Consider the following 18,482-nt stretch of genomic DNA (forward strand, 5'->3'; position numbering starts at 1 on the left):
ACAAATAAAACAATTTTGGTCAAAATTGTGCCTCATTTAATTTTTTGGTATGCAAATAACATCAAACATTTACAATAAAAAATAACATTACAGATCAACAGTAAGACAGAAGGCTGAACTGATTGTTAAAGACAAGATAAGTGTAATTTAAGGTATGCATTCATGCATTTGCCACAATATATATCCAAGTTCTCTTTCATTCCATCTCAGAAACCCATCCAACACAGCCATGAGAGGTTGGGGCTGCACCTGGCATAATCTGCTTCCAGATGCCATCAGATATGGATCTGGCTGTGGTCCTACACAAGAGAAACACAACACACAAAAGTTAGACATAAACTGTCAACCAGGACAAAACTGAAGTTTTAATCATCGGTTCTGAAGACAAGAGAGAGATGATTTTACCACATCTTCATAATTTTAAACCTTCTCCATGTGTGAGAAACCTGGGCGTACTTTTTGACTCTGAGCTAAATTTTATCCCACACATTAAAAATGTCGTTAAGACAGGATTTTATCATCTCAAAAACATTGCCAGAGTCGCCCGTTCCTCTCTCTTGCCAGCACAGAGGTACTAATGCATGCTTTTATTTTCAGTCGTTTAGATTATTGTAATGCCCTGCTCTCTGGTTTACCCAAAAAGTCTCTTTCAAACTTACAACTTCTACAGAACTCAGCCGCACGAGTTCTGACGAGGACCAGAGGGCGGGAACACATTACACCGGTTTTAAAATCGCTGCATTGGCTCCCTGTGCGTTTCAGGATTGATTTTAAAGTTCTTTTAATGGTTTATAAATGTTTTTATGGTCTTGGGCCTTCTTATTTAAATGATATTCTTTTAAAATATGAGCCCTCGCGGACCCTGAGGTCCTCCGGTGCTGGCCTCTTAGTTGTTCCCAAGGTGAGGACCAAAACTTATGGTGAGGCTTCGTTCTGCCATTATGGTCCTGGCCTGTGGAACGGCCTGCCGGAGAACCTCAGGGCCGCAGAGACAGTAGAGGTTTGTAAGAAGAGGCTCAAGACTCACCTTTTTAATTTAGCTTTTAGTTGATTTTAACTGCTAATTTATTCTATTAGTTTTAATATATGCTATTTTATGTATTTATTTTAATTTTATGCATCTTATTCTCAATTTTATGTATTTTTTTTTCTTCTTTTTTATGTTTTTAATTTTAGCATCTTATGATTTTAGCCCCAGTGTTTCTTGAGGGGATCTTTTCCTCCAGGGATTGCCGGCTTGGTCAGCGGTTGTTGCTGCAGTTGTTGCCCTTGCTGGGGCGGCTGGGGTCTAATTTTACAGCTTTTGGGTGTGAGGGGGACCCCGGTGTTGTCCCGGTCTGGGTGGGCGCTGTGGCGATGTTCCGGTGGCCGGGCTGGCTCCTGGTATGAAAGGATTCCCAGATACTGTTTCCTCACAGCAGAGCCAAGCCATGCTTGTTTGTTTGTTTATTTATTTATTTATTTATTTATTTATTTATTCTTTTACAGTTACATAGTCATATTTCATTGTACGTGGGAGCCATGGGTCATGTGCTTTAATGGAGGGGAGTGGGAAGGGTGAAGGGTGGGTTGGGGTTTTTATTGTAATGTTGTGTTTTACTGTTTTTAGTGTTAAAGCGCTTCGAGCTGCAATAAAGTGCATGAGAAGCGCTATTTTATAAATAAAGTTTGATTTGATTTGATTTGATAAGTGCATAACTACATTTCAATTTAATTCATTATATCTGCTGTAACCATAATTTGGTTAGTCATAAGATTAGAAAAAAAACAAACTTAACTTGCTCACAAAGCAACAAAAAGTGAATCACCTGTAAATGCCTTGTACAGTGTGGACCTCTGACCGTCCCTGCCAACTGTTTTGGGCTTTTGCACCACCAGCTCACTAACCGGTTCAGGATGGATTCCCTTATAAGTAAAAGGCAAAAAGCAATTACAGTCTGTAGTCACTACTTGGGGTGTTTTTATAATAATTTAGAGTTGTTCTGGATACACATCCGTTCTTAAAAAATAATGACAATATGATCACAAACCCACCTGTGCTCTTGGTCTGTGCCATCTTTGCAAGCCACTCGTGCAGGCCGGGGGGGTGGAGCAGCCTGCAGACCCAGCTTAGAATAATGTGCGCTCTGGAACAGGATGGCAACTATGTGATTGCAAAATCCTTTAGCAGCCACACAACTGCAGAAGAAAGCTTTCAGGTTGGCACATTCTGCATCCAGTGATATCTAGACACAATAAATTAAATAGGTTGAAATTAAGACATACTTATGTTGCTACATCAATGTAAAATGAAACTATAACTTTCAGTAGGGTGACCAGATTTGAGTTTGTAAAAAAGAGGAGTGAAGTGAGTTTGTGAGATATTTCATCGAGAGTAATTGGTGTTCAGAGCTGCATAAATGAAGCAAATATAATTACATTTCATCTATGTTCAATGTTATTTTATTATATAAGTATCAAAAGAGAGGACATGTCCAGGAAAAGAGGACTTCTGCTCACCATACTTTCAGAAAAATAATACTAGTAAGTGAAGAAAGTGCCGCAACCGCAGCAAAAAGAATGAAGACGCATTTGGGCAACTTAACATTTCTTATTTACAGCTTCACCAAATTTTTGGGTGTTATGTTAATCTCATGCCTTTTCACTTAAACATACACACAACATATTCACTGCGATGTGTTATGCCTTATATTACAAATTAATAACACCAGGATTTACAGTTGACGTAAACAAAGAGTTAGCGGTGATGCGGCTATGGCTAAGCTAGCTGAAGCTTACCTTGGTAATGGTGGATAAACTCTTCGTGGACGAATTTATATCCCTTGTCCAATTTGTTTCCTTTAGTGGACGAATGCATCTTCACACTATTCATCACATCGGTGCTGGTGAACTTCGGAACACAACTCAGGCTCTTCGAAAACACTCTAGGCTCTGCCATTCCTCCGCAAGCGAAGCACAAACCGGAACTAGGTTTACACGTTGATGACGTACTTCCGGTTTTTGCGAAAAAGGTCTATTGCTATAGTGCCGCACTATATAGGGTTTTAGTAGTTAGGTGTTAGGGTAGGAATTCGGACACAGCCATGGACTTTGTGTTGGTTCTGTTCTAACGGGATTCTGTTGTTTTTAACCATTCTGGTCAGTTTCTCTCATAGTTAAACCCAGAAGGAGCAGCAAAGCAGCTAAAATAAAACCGAAGTTTTTTATTTATTTATGTCAGTGTAGTGACCAGCGTGTTTAAAATGTCTGCAGCAGGCAGTAACACTTTATAATTTGCATCTGAACTATTGTTTTATTTTAATCAATAAATGTTGAAATGTCAAGAGAAAATAGCATTTTTTTCATGAGTATTATTTTTTTTTAATTTAGACAAACGGTCACAAGTTCTAAAACACAAGACACTGAAAATTAACATAAAATGTAAAAATGCTTTTTCTGCTAAATACATTGAGTCTACTGAGGTGAGCCATCATTAGTTTGCTTATTATTGCTGTTCATCTAATCCCAAACACTTCTGCAGCATAAAATAATATGTGCTTTAAATCTTTTATTGTTTTGTTTTAACGAACAGAAGTAAAGTAAAGTAAAAAATGATAACGTCTTCATCCAGAGAGAAAGAATCGAGGGTAAAAAGAGCTGGTTCAGCCTCTGAGCCTCGGTAGCTGACACCATGTTAAACAAATACGGCGATTTTATTGGTTAGAATCTGGACCAATCAGCAGCTGTTGTATGGCAGCTTTGTAACGTTAAACAGAAACTTAACTCAGCAAAATCAAAGATAGGAAAAAAGTGAGATGACACATAACGCATGCAAAAACTTTTTCGGCGGTGGCAGTAATATCACGCCAGGTCCCGCTCACAATAGTCAGCAAAATAAAGATAGAAAAAAAGCGAGATTTGACACAATGCATGCAAAAACATGTGTTTTGCAAACGCAAAAAAAGTTTTTTGAAAGCAAAATAAAAATAACTGAAAAGCAAATATTTAGTATTTTTATTTGCAACTAAAAATGTTTTGTGTGCAACGTGGTGGCAGAAATATCACTCCATAGAAACTTGGGAAACTGTTCACTACCCAAGTATTTGGGTACTGGTTGATTTTTCAGCTAAAAATGGCCTGGATGAATTTATGTCAGTTAATCGGATCAAATCAGATTGTTCAAAATAAAATATTGAAGAAAAATTGTATCCTCTACCACAAATTATAATATGAATCAACTAATTTTTTAAATGAATCCTATTTATCAATGAATGGATTTGTTTTTAAAGATCCAACCAGATCAATCTTTGTAAGGCAAATTGTTATTATAATCTCAAAAACAATCTCGAAAGTAGCAAGTTGCAAGGAATGTTGATTCAGACTGATTCGGACCAATTACTGCTTACTGACAATATAAGTCTTAGATATGGGATCTGACTCGAACTTGTGATCCACGTTTGTCCATCAGGTTGAGCTATAAATAAGAATGAATCATAATAGTGAACATCCAAGCACCTTTAAAGAGTAGATGTAGCCTTAGATGCTGACAACCCAGCCAATGTTTCATGAAAGGTGCTGCAGAAATAAAATAAATTTAAACTTAAATTTGAATTAAAAAGTTGATTAAAATGTAATAATAAAAAATATAACCTTGGAGAACACCTCTAAGCTGAAAAAAAAAAGTCTGCCAAAAACTGTTCTTGCTGAGGGTGCTCAATAGGAATTTGTGCCCTTTTAGAGAAGCTCCACAGTGACCCATTGAATGAAGATACATACAAGAACTCTGTTGGCTGACATCTCATACTCAAGTCGTCCTGTCATCCTCGTTGAAACTGTTGGTATCAGGTAGATTGTAGAAAATCGAAACAAAAGAAACCATGTGCACAATTCTTTTTATCAAATGTTTGCATTTCTATTTCATTTTAACGATTAAAAATGAAAATTAATTCATAATTTTGGATTAAAATCAACTTGAGTTAATTTGAGTTGCAACGTGTTCTTTTTATAAAATTAAACAAAGTTTTGTGTACTTGAGATATCTGTTCAATCGTTTACACACGAAAAGGCCTTTCTTTTTAATTAGAAATATTTTCTTAGCATTGGGAATTTAGGATGTAAAAAAACAAATCAACGTCTAATAACAAATATACATAATAGAGGCAAGCAGCTACTAATAACACAAAACTTAGATTTGATAAAAAAATTAACATCCAACACAATTGTGGCCAAAATGTATGAGGTTTTTCATTTTAATGAGTTAAAAAAAAGTCTTCTTTGAAAGCAGAATTAGCACAAACTGAAATAAACACAAAAAGGATAGGTTTTATTCTGAAAGACTGCAGAAACTAATGTTGGAGGGTCTAATGTGCAAATAGATACACCATCATCGTACCAAAGGGAACATCACTGTTCTGCACTTTTTGAAACCACCTCTTCTAAATCTGGGCACCCCCATTCTGGCTTTGATTCTGAAACAATTTTAGGAATAGGAACTTGGAAGATTTTAGATTGTAAAACCTGAATTAAAATGCATTTAGCTGTTTTCTTTTAAAAAATGAACGACTGGTTTGATTTAATGACCTTAGTTTTAATGTAGAAAATGATTTCTTTGGTAAACCAGCATACGTTTGACTCTAAAGCTGCTTTCACACTGAATACAATTCGGTCTGAAAAGGTTATCAGGGCAAGATATTTGGGGAGCTTGCTGCATCGCCAATAATAAAAAGAATAATATTAATCCAAAATAGACAATCCAACCGACTGTTCTCATCTAACCATCCATACAGTTTTTTAAACCCACCACAGGGTTCCCGGGGACTGTCCCAGCTTGTCACAAAGCCCACTGAGCTGAAGCGATCGCGCTCTCTACGCCGGCCCCCAGTAGGCTGGCAGACGGAATAGCAGCTCTGGCATGGGGAGGTAGACTGCTCGGGCCTCCTGAACTGTATGATATTTTTCTTACTTTCGAGACAACAAGGTCATTTAATCCAAGAAGGTCATCTAATTTTATTCTTGTTTTAATTTTTCCCTCTCTCTGGTTAATGTGGGACAGCAAGTCTTTAAATTGCGTCGCAGAGACATGGAAACACATCAGAATCCGGCTGTCATTCCGATGCAACACCTGCTGCAAGGGGGAAGATCACTGTACTGGGAGAGTCTATGAATGGTCTCATGAACCCAGACATGGAGACATGATTACAGACGCTTTTGAAAAGCTCTAAATAAATAAACTTGATTTCTCAAAATTATCTGCGTCTTCCATGTATTATAAATGGGATATACACAGTCACTGCTTCATGTAGCGACCAGGCTAAAAACATTTGGTGCTAGCTTCTACCACATACATTTGGGAGGTCAAGCTTGTGAACACATTTTTGGACAAGTAAAATTCTGCTGCCGAAAGCAGAAAATTTGCTGCATGTTGAAAGAGAAGCAGCTGACTCGAATTTGACGTGCAAAGTGGGTTTGGTGTGAACGGAGCATAATGTTGCCCTATAGGCAACATGCGTTCGAGCGACAACTTCCGATAAATAATCTATGTAAAAGCTTTTCTATGCGTGTTTCGGGTCTTGTGCTTTCACAACTCTTGTATTTAAGTTTTTAAGTCAGTTTTCAGGCTCTATGTACAAAACTTGTGGCAATTGAACATGCGTTGAAAGTTAACTGTTAAACTTTGACCGATCAGGGACTTGGATTTATAGTGACATATGGGCGGTGTCCTTTCTAATTCACTCAAGTGCCAACTGTTAGTGATCATGAGGGAGAAATTACTAAGTATGTTTTGTGTCCGGCAGGAGTTCTATGACACTTAATTGATCATATATCAGAATAGAGCTGTGAAAGAAAAAGCCTGAAGCAAGATTTGCACCACTTTGGCATTTTGCACCAAGCCTCTCCCAACTGTGAGTACATGCGCTAGTATCAGGTATGATTTGAAGACTGATCTATTGTCTCTTTGAATTTAACTTTAACTTTTTAAACAGAAAACTTTTCAATCATTTGTGCCTCATTGCACAGATTAATATAGGACTTAAACAAAGGATGGATGCCACACATTGCACTCTAATTAGATGAAACTTTTTTAACTTTTCAAAGTGATATAAACAAAAAGTTGATCTTTGAATGTTTAAAGTGAAGTTGCAATAAGATCTTCAAATGGAAAATAATCAACAAATAAGTTTTTGGTTCATGGAGTTCTTCAACCTCAAAAAGTTACAAAACCGTTTCATAAATGCTTGGGTAACATAAGGTTATAAGGGCAAGATATTGTGATTATTTAATACTGGTAAAACATTCCAATCTATACTAAAATGTTCTAAATTTCTGTAGAAAAAGATCATCCTGAGACATTTAAACCAACCATCTCCTGTTCTGACTTTGTCCAGCGGGGTCATCAGGGTTGGCAAAGCCTACATAGCTGCTAGAGAAAAAGAAAAAAAAGAGAATAAAAATAAAATGCAGTGGTTATTCCATGTTTAGTAGAAACTGGTCATATCTGGGATTCTATGATATATAGTTATACATAGTTATGAAAGTAAAAAACATTGCAAATGTAAAATTACCTAAAGGTACAAGATGTTTGGACAAATCATAAACTTTGGACTTCAGAGGTGCAACAACTCAGAAATATGGGGTACTTATTTATAGAAAATTATCTTCTTAAAGTTACAGAAATACTTGTTTTTATTCACAAACATCAAAGTCCATAATCCAGATCTAAACACCAAAATAGATAGTCTTGTAAATACAGGCAGGGGTATTGATGTTTCTTTTTTTCTTTTTCTTTTTTTTCGTAAAAATGAATGAATGTTTATTTATATAGCACATTACAACTCCTTTAGGTGTACCAAAGTGCTTCACAGTAAAAGAAAGAAGAAAGTTTAAAATTAGACAAATTAAGAACAAAAGTTTGAAAACCGAATAACATTACAAAAAAGAACTAGCAGTACAATAAATAAAAGGTAAATAAAAGAAAGTAAAAATTTAGTTGACTTTTAAAACTGTTAAGTTCTGATGACACAGCAGCACAGTTCTGCTGGAATGTTGTTCCATAACTGATGGCCAACAATAGGAAAAGGACGATCACCCCTGTGTTTCTTTCCCGACCTGGACATATGAAGCAGATTTTGCTTGACAGACCTAAAAACACTAGAATGGATGTTGACTAGAGTTGATAAGAGTGGAACCTTGACACAAGGTGCATTAATCAAGAGTTAATTGTGTGGTAAATAAAAAAATCCAAAAGCTTGACAACCTTAACCCTTGTGCTACCTTAGATGACCCCACCCTTACATTGACGTGTTCTTCCTACCATGACAAAGGTGGATAAAGGTGGAAAGATTTCATGTAATCCATGGACACCAGTGAAGATCACAAATCATTGAAGAAAAAAGGTTCAGAGCACTGTCTAGTGGGTCCAGGTGACCCAACTCCCAATTTTAAAGTGCCTAGGACAAAATGCAAACAAATGCAAATACAAAAAAAAATAGGAATAAGAAAAACCTCTCCGTAATATTTACACATTTCATTTAATAAGAGAACTTTATGATTGAACTGTTTTTGTAGAAAAATAAGAATTGTTTAAGTGATTGTGTGTGTCCATTTTTATAAATATCTGAATTAACTATTTTTTAAGTGTATTATTATTATTATCTACCATATTTGGCAATGTGAGTGCGTTCTATTATCAACATGTTTTTAAATAAAATAATAATAAATAATGTCATCATGTAGTAATAATATATGTCATTAAGCCTAAATTTAAAATTTGAAACTGTTCATTTTTATGGAATAAGAAGGCCCTGAATTTTACGATCAAACAAAACAACTGTAAATAAGAAACATGCTTCAAGTGTCCACACATCCAAATTAACAACCATTTCTTTTTGTTTAATTCCCTTAAGAATTTGATGTATGGTATCCTACAAATGCTAAAATTCAAGAAGAATCCTTAAATGACAAAACTTTAGCTTCAAAACATTTTTGATCATTTGGCTTAACCTCACTTTTGCATCATCATTTTTCCCTCTAGAGTTGCAGGAGCTTAAACTATATTACAGGAGCAGAAAATTCATTTTCCTTGTACTGAAAGCAAAAAAAAAACTCAGAAAAACTAAAATGGCATCCGACTGAATATTTCCATTGATGAAAGTAACTCTCTCAGAAAACACTCCGTAAACATCAACAAGTTCAAATCTCATCTGCAAGAAACCTCACACAAATATTATCTATCCAACCCTTCACGTCTGTTCTACAGCAGCTCCATTGGCTACCTATTACAGACACGCATGTACAAAATACTTTAAATCAATACACAATCTTGCCCCTCCATACCTGTCAGACCTTGTTCCCTTTGCCACACCCACCCATTCCCTGAGATCCTCCTCCTCCCTTCAACTGGATGTCCCCACTGCTCGCCTCGTTGCCATGGAGAGGAGAGCATTTAGCAGCTCTGCTCTCCAGCTCTAGAACTCCCTTCCCCCTGACCTCTGAAACATTGGCTCTCTCCCACAAGTCACCAAGAACCAACTTGCATGCCCCCCAATAACTTGACGGCTTTGGCCTATTTTACAAGTACAGTATATAGTTTACTGCTTTTTTTCTTCTTCTTTTTTTTTTAAATTAATCATACTAATGTGTGTACAGACAGGTGCTATGATCATGAGAGAACTGATGACCAATCTCAGTGACAGAGAAAATGAAGATGTTAGCAAAGGCAAAAAAAAAAAGGAAAATAAAAGCAGTGACAGAGGCATAGGAACAGAAAACCAGACAGTTAAATACATGATTAACAAAAATGAAAACAGCTGTGGATAATTAACAACTTAAACCTGGTGTGACTGTGACCGAAGAACACAGAAAGCAAGACGAAAACCTAGAAAAGTTAATTGAAATCAAACAAAAGCAACAAAACAGAACAATTCTCACAGTCAAAGGAGACTCAGGAAAGCATTAAACAATGCTTGATGCCCCCCCTACCGTTCTTATTTTTCAGCAGTAGTTTTTAGTGGTTGTTTGTGGCAATCAGGAGGCAGAAAGTCAATACTCCTTCTGGTGATGCGATTTTTGGCTCTTTTTAGGGAGCCAAATCGTTTGGATCAGTTCATTTCAAAGAGCCATTTAAAAGACCGGTTCTTTTTTCTCTATTATTTTTTAACTTTTAAACGGCTCAGGAGATCAATTCAAATCCAAACATTACTTGGGGAAGAGTTTATGTTTCATTCATTTTTTGTCCATCTCATCCAGTGTTTTAATTTTTGCAAAATATGGCTAAGGGGAAAACGTTGTAGGAGTGAAGATGTACCATTAGTCTTTAGCCATCCAGTGTAAAAATGTGGAGCTGGAAGTCTTTAGATCAAATCTTAAGGGGTATTTTCTGACTAAAGAGGCAGCAACTGAGTCCACCATAGAATTTGCTTCTCTTTTGTAGACTCAGTGACATGTCCTATGATTCTTTTGGGGAAAAATTAAACATTGCACAAGGCACACTCTACCAAACAGCAATTGAGCAGGTTTTTAACCCTTTAACACCCAAGATGTCACCAGCAACACCTACTTAAAACACAGTCTTTCACCCACCGCAAATCTTTTTTTTTTTTTTTTAACTTGTCCTGTCCAACAGCTCGGCAGGCAGATGAGAGCTGAGGGCCTCTTGTGTTGGACATATTTTACTTTAACAAGAGGGGTTATTAATCTTCAGACAAACCAAAGGTATGTCTGAATAAACCCCTTTTGTAATTGAGGCCAAACTTTATTAATTTTAACCATGTTTGAAAATCTTTGGTGTTAGACCGGACGGAAAAGGAAAGAAGGGAAGAAAAGAGAGGGATGTTAGAGAGGGGGGGGGGGGTGATAGTGAGTGGGGGGGTAAGACCATGAAGCAGCATAGAGCAGACAGGTTTACTGGTTGTTTATCATTACGGTACGGTTCAAATGTAGTACAAAAAGGGCGGGGCCTGTCCACACACACTCACATGTTATCAACACACCTGCTAGCTGCAAAAAATGTCCACATGTCAACATGTACACAAAACAGATAGTTTTCACAAACGCATACCTATGCCTTTAAACCAACTAGTGTGAAATCTTTCATTCATTCAATCATGCAAACTATTAGTGCAAAGGTGAGCTAACACCTGTGCTCAGGTGAGTGTTTATGTTCTTCTAAAATGGATGGTGGAATGTGAAAAGAAGGAGGAGGAGCGCCCAGCCACCGCAAATCTTTGACTGTTTACGAGATCAGTGTGAATCAGCTGATTGTAACGCAATGAAAAGCACATTTTCATATCACCTCTGCACCGATAAGCCACACCTTACTAGCGTAAAGTGTTGCATAAAGGCCCAAACCCACTTTTCTCTGCAACAGAGTCAACTGTTTTATGTTGATTGCATAAGTAAATTACTACTTTATAGTGATGTATTTCTGTGCTTCACAATCTGATAGAATTACATTAATTACACAATTTCTGAGTTACATTGGCGAAAAGAATGTAAAGAATGGAGCTACAGCTCAACTGTAAAAATGTCATGAACAGAAGTGTAAGAAAATCTCCATAGTTTTTCTGCTCACTCTTACCCACATCCTCAAAAAAGTACATCCTCTAGAAAGTTGAGCACACAAATGGTCTATGCATGTTCTCCATTTAAAATTTATGTTAAGGTGCTAGTAGGTGTGCACATGCTCAATTTACTTAAAGGCTAGGTACAGGGTCAAGAGTTCACTAAATTTGGGTCAAAGATCATTATAAAGTTTATTCTTTGTTAAGAAAGTAGAATATATTTTTGCACCACTCTTTAATAGTTTTGATATCACACTGATAAACAAATGAACCGTTGTTAGCAGAATGAAGACTGACAGTAGCAGACTGACTCATCTATGAACTCACAGATGAATAAACAAATAGCTCCATTTTGGTTGAGTCCCAACAGAAAGCTTCAGAAGCATGACTGTACCTAAGAGCTTTACAACAACATAAGAACTTGAAATCCTGGGTTTATCTGGGCAAAGCAGAAACTTTCTTCTGTTATGGATAAAAGTTCAGAGTTACATTGTAGTTTACGACTAGCTCTGGGGCAACTCAATATCACTATCAGCACGTGACAAAAGTAATCCTAATTGACCTTTGGAAAACCAGACTGCATTTTATACTTTATTGTAGCTTATATTTTTACTTCTTCTGAAATTGTATGCAGAAAAGCAACACATTTTTAACACTTTGCTTTTGTTTGTTTTTGTCATGCAAAATCCAATGGGTGATGTCAGAGATTACTGGTCAAGTGTGTATATGTCTATACCCTTAAAACTACATTTTTTTGGAGTGTGGGAGACTGTAAAGTGTCCTTCTTAAGTCTATGAAAAGGACTTTGTTCTTTATTACCTCAGATTAGAATTTACCATGTAATTCTGCAGAGTAGACTTCCCAGAATCAAACCCAATACTTGAAAAAGATGTCCTATAATATAAAGGGGAAACACTCAGTTTGATGGTCTAGTAAGACTGCTTTAATTCCATATGACATTATAAAAGTCTGCAAGTCTCTTCCCACTGCTAAGGTTTGCTGGAACTTTTTAAATGTTGAGTAACACAATAATCAGTCTAAAAGAGTCTCTTGCTGGAGGAAAGTGCTTGACCTTCTGAAGCCAATATTGTGCAAACAAAAATTTAATTGAACAAGAGGAGGGAAAGTATTTAAGCACTGCACAATATACTCCTTGGACTGCATAAGTAAATCTTAAGAAAGTAAAAAGACCCTTGTTTCAAAAATAATTGTTTCTTTCTAGCTTGCAAGAAAATTTGCTTTAAAAAAAACGTCCAGTAGCAAAATAATCTTAGTTTAAGAAAACATGTCTAAGTGACTAGATTTTATTTTCTAAATAATACAAATTCTTTTTTTTTTAAACTTATTTAAAAAAAATTATTTCAAATTTTGGCTTATGTCTAAGAGGCCTGTTTTTGCAGTGTAATTTGGCAGTGTAGGTCCTGACCAGTGTTTGACCAGTACTGATTTCTACAAACTCAGTTGTCTGAACAAGACCTCTGTTTTGTCGGAGGCTGAATTTTTGATCCCATCAAGCTCTGTTCACACTGGCTTTGGCAACCCGTGTTCAAGCGACCACTTCCAATGAAATGCCGATGGAAACGCACGTAAACAAGCGTTTTGAGCTTCAGCGTTAAAAACTCTTGCATTCACGCATTGCTACGCAAGTTTTTAAGTTACACCTGTTGAAATTTGACTAATCAGGGTAGCGTCCTTTTCAGGTGCCAAATGTTTCAGAATTGATCACGAAGGAGAAATAAATAATTGCGGTCTGCGTCCAGCTGGAAATTGACACCAAGTCTTTCTTATATCAGAATAGAGCTGTGAAAGAAGAAGAATCGTGGAACAAGATTCACCAGAGTTGCACTGCTTTGACGCTGTGCATCAAACATCTCACAACTGTGAGTACATGCGCTAGTATCAGGTAGTTACAGTCCTGTGTGCATGTTTAAGAACCCAAGTCAATTGCTCTGTGTGTACTTAGCATCACATGTAATTCTGTCTGAATGGGGCGGCCGTGGTGCAGCGGTGGGGCAGTTGACCCATGATCGTAATATTGCAGGTTCAATTCCCGCTTTGCCTGGCATTGAGTCGATGTTGTCATGGCTACACAACAATAAAGACCCAGACACTGAAACCCAGAAGGAGACACAGGTGAGAACGGGCGCGAGTTGAGAATGGATTTAATATTCAGGTAAATATGAAGGGCAGCAGACTCCGAGGGGTCCACAACGAGGGTGAACGGTTCCTGTAGGCTCGTGGCATCACTGGTGGATTCGTCCACAGGATCCGACAAATGGCAGGATCAGTGGAGGCTTGTGAGGAGGGGTGAATCGGTAGAGGCTCGTGGTGTGACCGGATGAAGCAGACAGAGCGAGGTTCCAGACTGATGCAGGCTCATGCGACCACTCGTGGCTATGGATTCCATCAGGGGCAACAAACTGGCGATGAATACTGGTCCTGGAGCTCTTTAAGAAGGCAGGCAGTGAGATAAGGTAAGTGGTCGCAGCTGAGTTGAATCAGGAGCCAAGCAGAGAGGGGAGGGGGAGGAGACTGACAGAGGCACCATAACAGATGTGTCCTCTGGTGGTAGTTTGGCGCCTGTGTTTGGCAGCGGAACCGCCACCAGGGTGTGAATGTGTGAGTGACTGGGTGAACAAGCGGTAAGAAGTGAACTTTCTCTCTGAACTGATGCTTTATTCAACCCATCGGAAAGATCAGCATATACACATCGCTTTGTATCGCCGAATCTTGACTGCAGCTGTGGTGCGGCGCGACGCAGACTATTTGTTAATGGTGAGACGCGACACGTAACAAATTGTCCGCTTTTTGTTGGAAAAGCAATCCAAATCGGAACAAAAAACAAGAATTAAGGACTAAAAACTGGTTAATATTTATTGCTTTTGTAAGTGACCATGGTATACTGGCCTTCGAAGTATGCATTATCACTTTTTAACGCACGCGGACGCAAACGGTTTAGGCTTCCACGGTGTGCGTTAAAAAGTGATAATACACACTTCGTCTGCCGTTAACCCTTACTAGTTTTATTCTTTTGTTAGACACCAATAGCATTAGTGCATTTTTTGGGACAGAAATGGTTCATGGTTTGGATCTTACCCACAAACAGAAAATGGAAAGAATAAAAAAAAAATAAGATTGCATTCTCTCCAGAAAAGAAAAAAAACAACGATTTAATGGATCAGCAGAAGTGAGGTACACAAAGGCACTAATGGTGCTTTTACAGCTGAGCAGAGCGGGAGCAAAACAACGTGAGAGAAAAGTGTTATAGAAGCATGGAGTGGAGAAGCTGTGTCTTAGTGCAAAAAAGAGAAAAAATCTTTTCGTTCAGCATCTTGTTGGACTATGGGGACAGAATATAGCAGAATAATCTGTTTTATGTCACAGAGGGAGATGTGATGAAATTTCTGCACATTAACATACTCTATAACAAAGGATGCTGCTTATGATTGATTGCACTGGCCTGGCTACCTTTTGAATGTTGGAAATGTGGCAAACTGTTCTTGATGTATTTCATCATACTTATATATTAGGGTCTTTGATCAGAAGCACTCACTTCTTTCCTTTGAGAGAAAGGGCTCTTCACTTTTAAGCTCAGCTATTGGACAGCTCTTACTCTCAATTCTGTGCGCACACTAAAACGTCTTACCTATCAACTTCCCTGAAATCGCCTGAAAGCTACAACTGCTTCTAGACGTTTTAGGGCTGACAAAGCTTCTTTAAATGTTCAGTTGATAGCTCTATTGAATTGCTCTGGTATGTGGGAGTGTGTGGAGGTTGTATGAGTATTATTACAAATTATTAGACAAATAATCAAAGCTAAAAAATATATATAAGACTGAGTTAAAAGTCAAACAGTTTTAGAAAAACTGAAAAAAACATTAAGGTATTGCTGTAATGAATTACATTTAATGAAAATCACTGAAGCTCCCTTAAAATTTTGGCCAGTTGCAGTTTCCTATGCACTGCAAAAACTAAATCTTGAGAAAATAAAAAGTATCTTATTCAAAAAATTTCTTATTTTCTGTCTTGCAAGACAATTTGTTTTTAATATATCTTATGGTTGGAGCATTTTTTTAACCCCTATGGCAGATTTCTTTTTTAAAGTTTCATTACCTATTCTGTATCATATTCTGCTTTATTATCAAACTGACATTGTCCTGGTTTTTGGGTGAATTGTCACACACGTCTACACTAAGAGTTGTACAAAAAGAATGATCAAAACTGTTTATCATAATGTAAAATTCAACACGATACTTCAATAACTAAGGATTCTTGGAAATGTACGAAAACTAACTTCCCCTATTCTTAGTTTAAATGTCAACCTTTTTTAAAGGAAAAAGCAGATACAAAGGTGGGCCTCATCTTGTAACCAAGGGGCTGCTTGTTTGTTATGCTGTTATGAGGCCTAATGAGGAAACATTATGTTTAGCGTACAGTTGAGCTTGTGTGCAGCTGCCGATGAATCCACAAATGGAGTTAGATCAGCAGAAAAAGGAGTTTATTCAAATTAGGCTGACCACAGAATGAAACTATAGCGTGATGTGTCTGTTTAAAATGGGAAAGAATTGTCATTTTAACATGTTTCTATAGGCAAGATGTATTTAGATTTTTTACAGGCTCTGACATTTCTGAAAAACAAAAACATAAGATCACCTGTTATGCTACATACACTGCTTTGATAAGTCTGTGCTTCTTCACTATTTTCACAGGGAAACCTATGTAGATCATTGTAATGTCTTGTAGTCTGTGTTGTGGCTGATCTTTGGTTAAAATTCACATGGATGTAACTAAAACTCCACAAACACACATAATAAGACCTACTAAGTTATGCTTAGAACATAATTGCTTTAATGAAGCGTTTCAGAACAGTCCTATTGGCACTAATGCTAAACATTTCCTTATTAGGAATAACAACTTTCCATGGAAAATCTATTTCTTTTTTCTAGTGCAAAAAGATAAATCAGTTTTACAGCTGATTATAAAACAGCTTTATCTTGCTTGGTGCAATATACAGACATTTAATTTATTTGGACATAAGAATTCAGATTTGCATTTCTCTACATACGTGAATTGGAATGAATGTAAAAATGTGTACTCTTTCCCAGATAATGGTCTGGTCTTTGTAATTCAAGGGACAGAATGTTTTTTTTGCTATGCATGAGTCACACACACACATGGGTAAGAAGTTCAAGCCATCTACAAGTTCACAGGCCAAGTTCCTATTTGAAGACAAAAGTTGCTGCAATATGTTTTAGTTTAACCATTTAATGTATTTGTTTCTGATTTGACCTCAGTCGACGGCTTCATTTCACATGAATTCTTAAGCAAAAATACAATATCTGTCTATATTCTACCCCAGTTTTCCAAATGTATCCAATCAGTTTATTTATTTTAATTAACAATAGATGTAATATACTCCAGCATGTGCCCCTGACCCTTGGGAAAATTAATGGATGGATGTCTTATGTGAGATCCATTCATCCATTTTTTTATAGGAATAGTTATTGTAAACCTTCATTTTTTATTTGGTTGTTGATTATCAGGCAATAACAGCTTTTTTTGACATAAATATCCAGAAAATCATGTGAAATACAAAACAAGTAGTATTAAAAACAGTAATTGTGCAGATTCTCAGAGGCCAGATAAAAAACAGAGATGTCTCAGGAAGGGCATCCGGCGTGAAAATCTTTGCCAAACCACCTGTGGAAAACAGTGAAAGCTAATTCGCCGTGGCAACCCCTGAAGCGATAAGCCGAAAGGTCAACAACAAAATTTGTGCAGATTCTCAACATAATTACAGTCCATATTTTACTTAGTATATAAACGTAAATGTTGTGCCACATTTATGTAACCAGATGTCGTTTTTCCTCCATTGTGTTTTGTTATCCTTAACTTTTACAGATGAAAGAAAGATTATGGCTTAAAATGGGTTTAGGACATCTGCAATGAATGTGTGAAATTGTTTTCTTTTTAGTATTATTCTACTGCATTGGACATTTTCAAAGATGGGAAAAAGGCTTAGACAAAACTTTACATCCCTGATTGTAGGGAGGCAAAGGGGGCCGGTGCCTATCCTGCCGCTTTCTCACTGACAAGATGGCGCCAGCACATGTGGCCTGCTGTCTGTCTGCTCTGCTCCTACTTTTGTTTTATTGCTATTTTATTGTTTTTAATAAGCTGGCACCCTATATCTTCTTTCCTGGTCTATGATTGCCAAGCTCTACTAAAATTTGATCATTAACAGGAATTTATTTTTAAACAGAAATATGAAGCCCCTCTCGTCGCATCCCGCCCAGCTGTCAGCAAGGAAAGCGTCCAAGGAGACGGGGAAAGAGAGATGGGGTTCTGCTGAGGATTATCTTCTAAACAGAATTATTCTACTTCCTTGCGCTGGATCCTGTGTGTTGTTCCTGGAGCAGCGGTGGACTTGCTGGCCCGGCTTTCTCTCTCCGCCGGTGTCAGGCCTCTAAACGCAGTGTGGAGCTCAGGAATCTTCATCTACTAAGTCAGGCCTCTTAATCTTCCACCATGCATCAGGTCTCTGTGAGATGGGCCCTCATCAGTACCAAATCTGTCACAAACAAAACATTTATCCTGAATGAATTTTTCACTCCCCAAAGCTGAATTTTTATGTTCATGACGGAGACGTAGATTCAGGGTGGAGACTTCACGCCATTCTTAGTACTTCTTCCTGCTGGGTTGTGGATCCCTTAGTTCTCCTTGAGCTGCAGGTAGATGTGGAGGAGTTGCTGTGGTTTTCCCATCACACTTCTCATGTCGGCAGCTGCCAGTTCTTCAAGGTTCAGCTAATGGAAATGAAATGTCAATCTCCGGTTCTGTGCGTCCTGTACTGATCCAGAGGCCGCCCAAATTCAAAAGGGGCTTTTTTTTCAGGACTTTGCAACCTTACTGTCTGAGATCATTTTAAATTGTGACCGTATTTTA

At 37.4% G+C, this 18,482-nt stretch overlaps 1 long non-coding RNA gene across 1 annotated transcript; it reads right to left on the bottom strand.

The window, feature by feature from the left end:
- Window positions 1-13: 13 nt before the first annotated feature.
- Window positions 14-3,014, bottom strand: LOC144996322 (uncharacterized). Its single transcript, XR_013659318.1, has 4 exons — window positions 2,779-3,014; window positions 2,035-2,225; window positions 1,809-1,905; window positions 14-299 (listed from the first exon to the last, which is right to left on the bottom strand). It is a non-coding gene; the product is annotated as an uncharacterized LOC144996322 (long non-coding RNA).
- Window positions 3,015-18,482: the final 15,468 nt, after the last annotated feature.

This window comes from Oryzias latipes, chromosome 12 (assembly GCF_053564925.1).
Source record: "Oryzias latipes strain Hd-rR chromosome 12, Olatipes_Hd-rR_3.1".
NCBI classification, from domain to species: Eukaryota; Metazoa; Chordata; class Actinopteri; order Beloniformes; family Adrianichthyidae; genus Oryzias; species Oryzias latipes.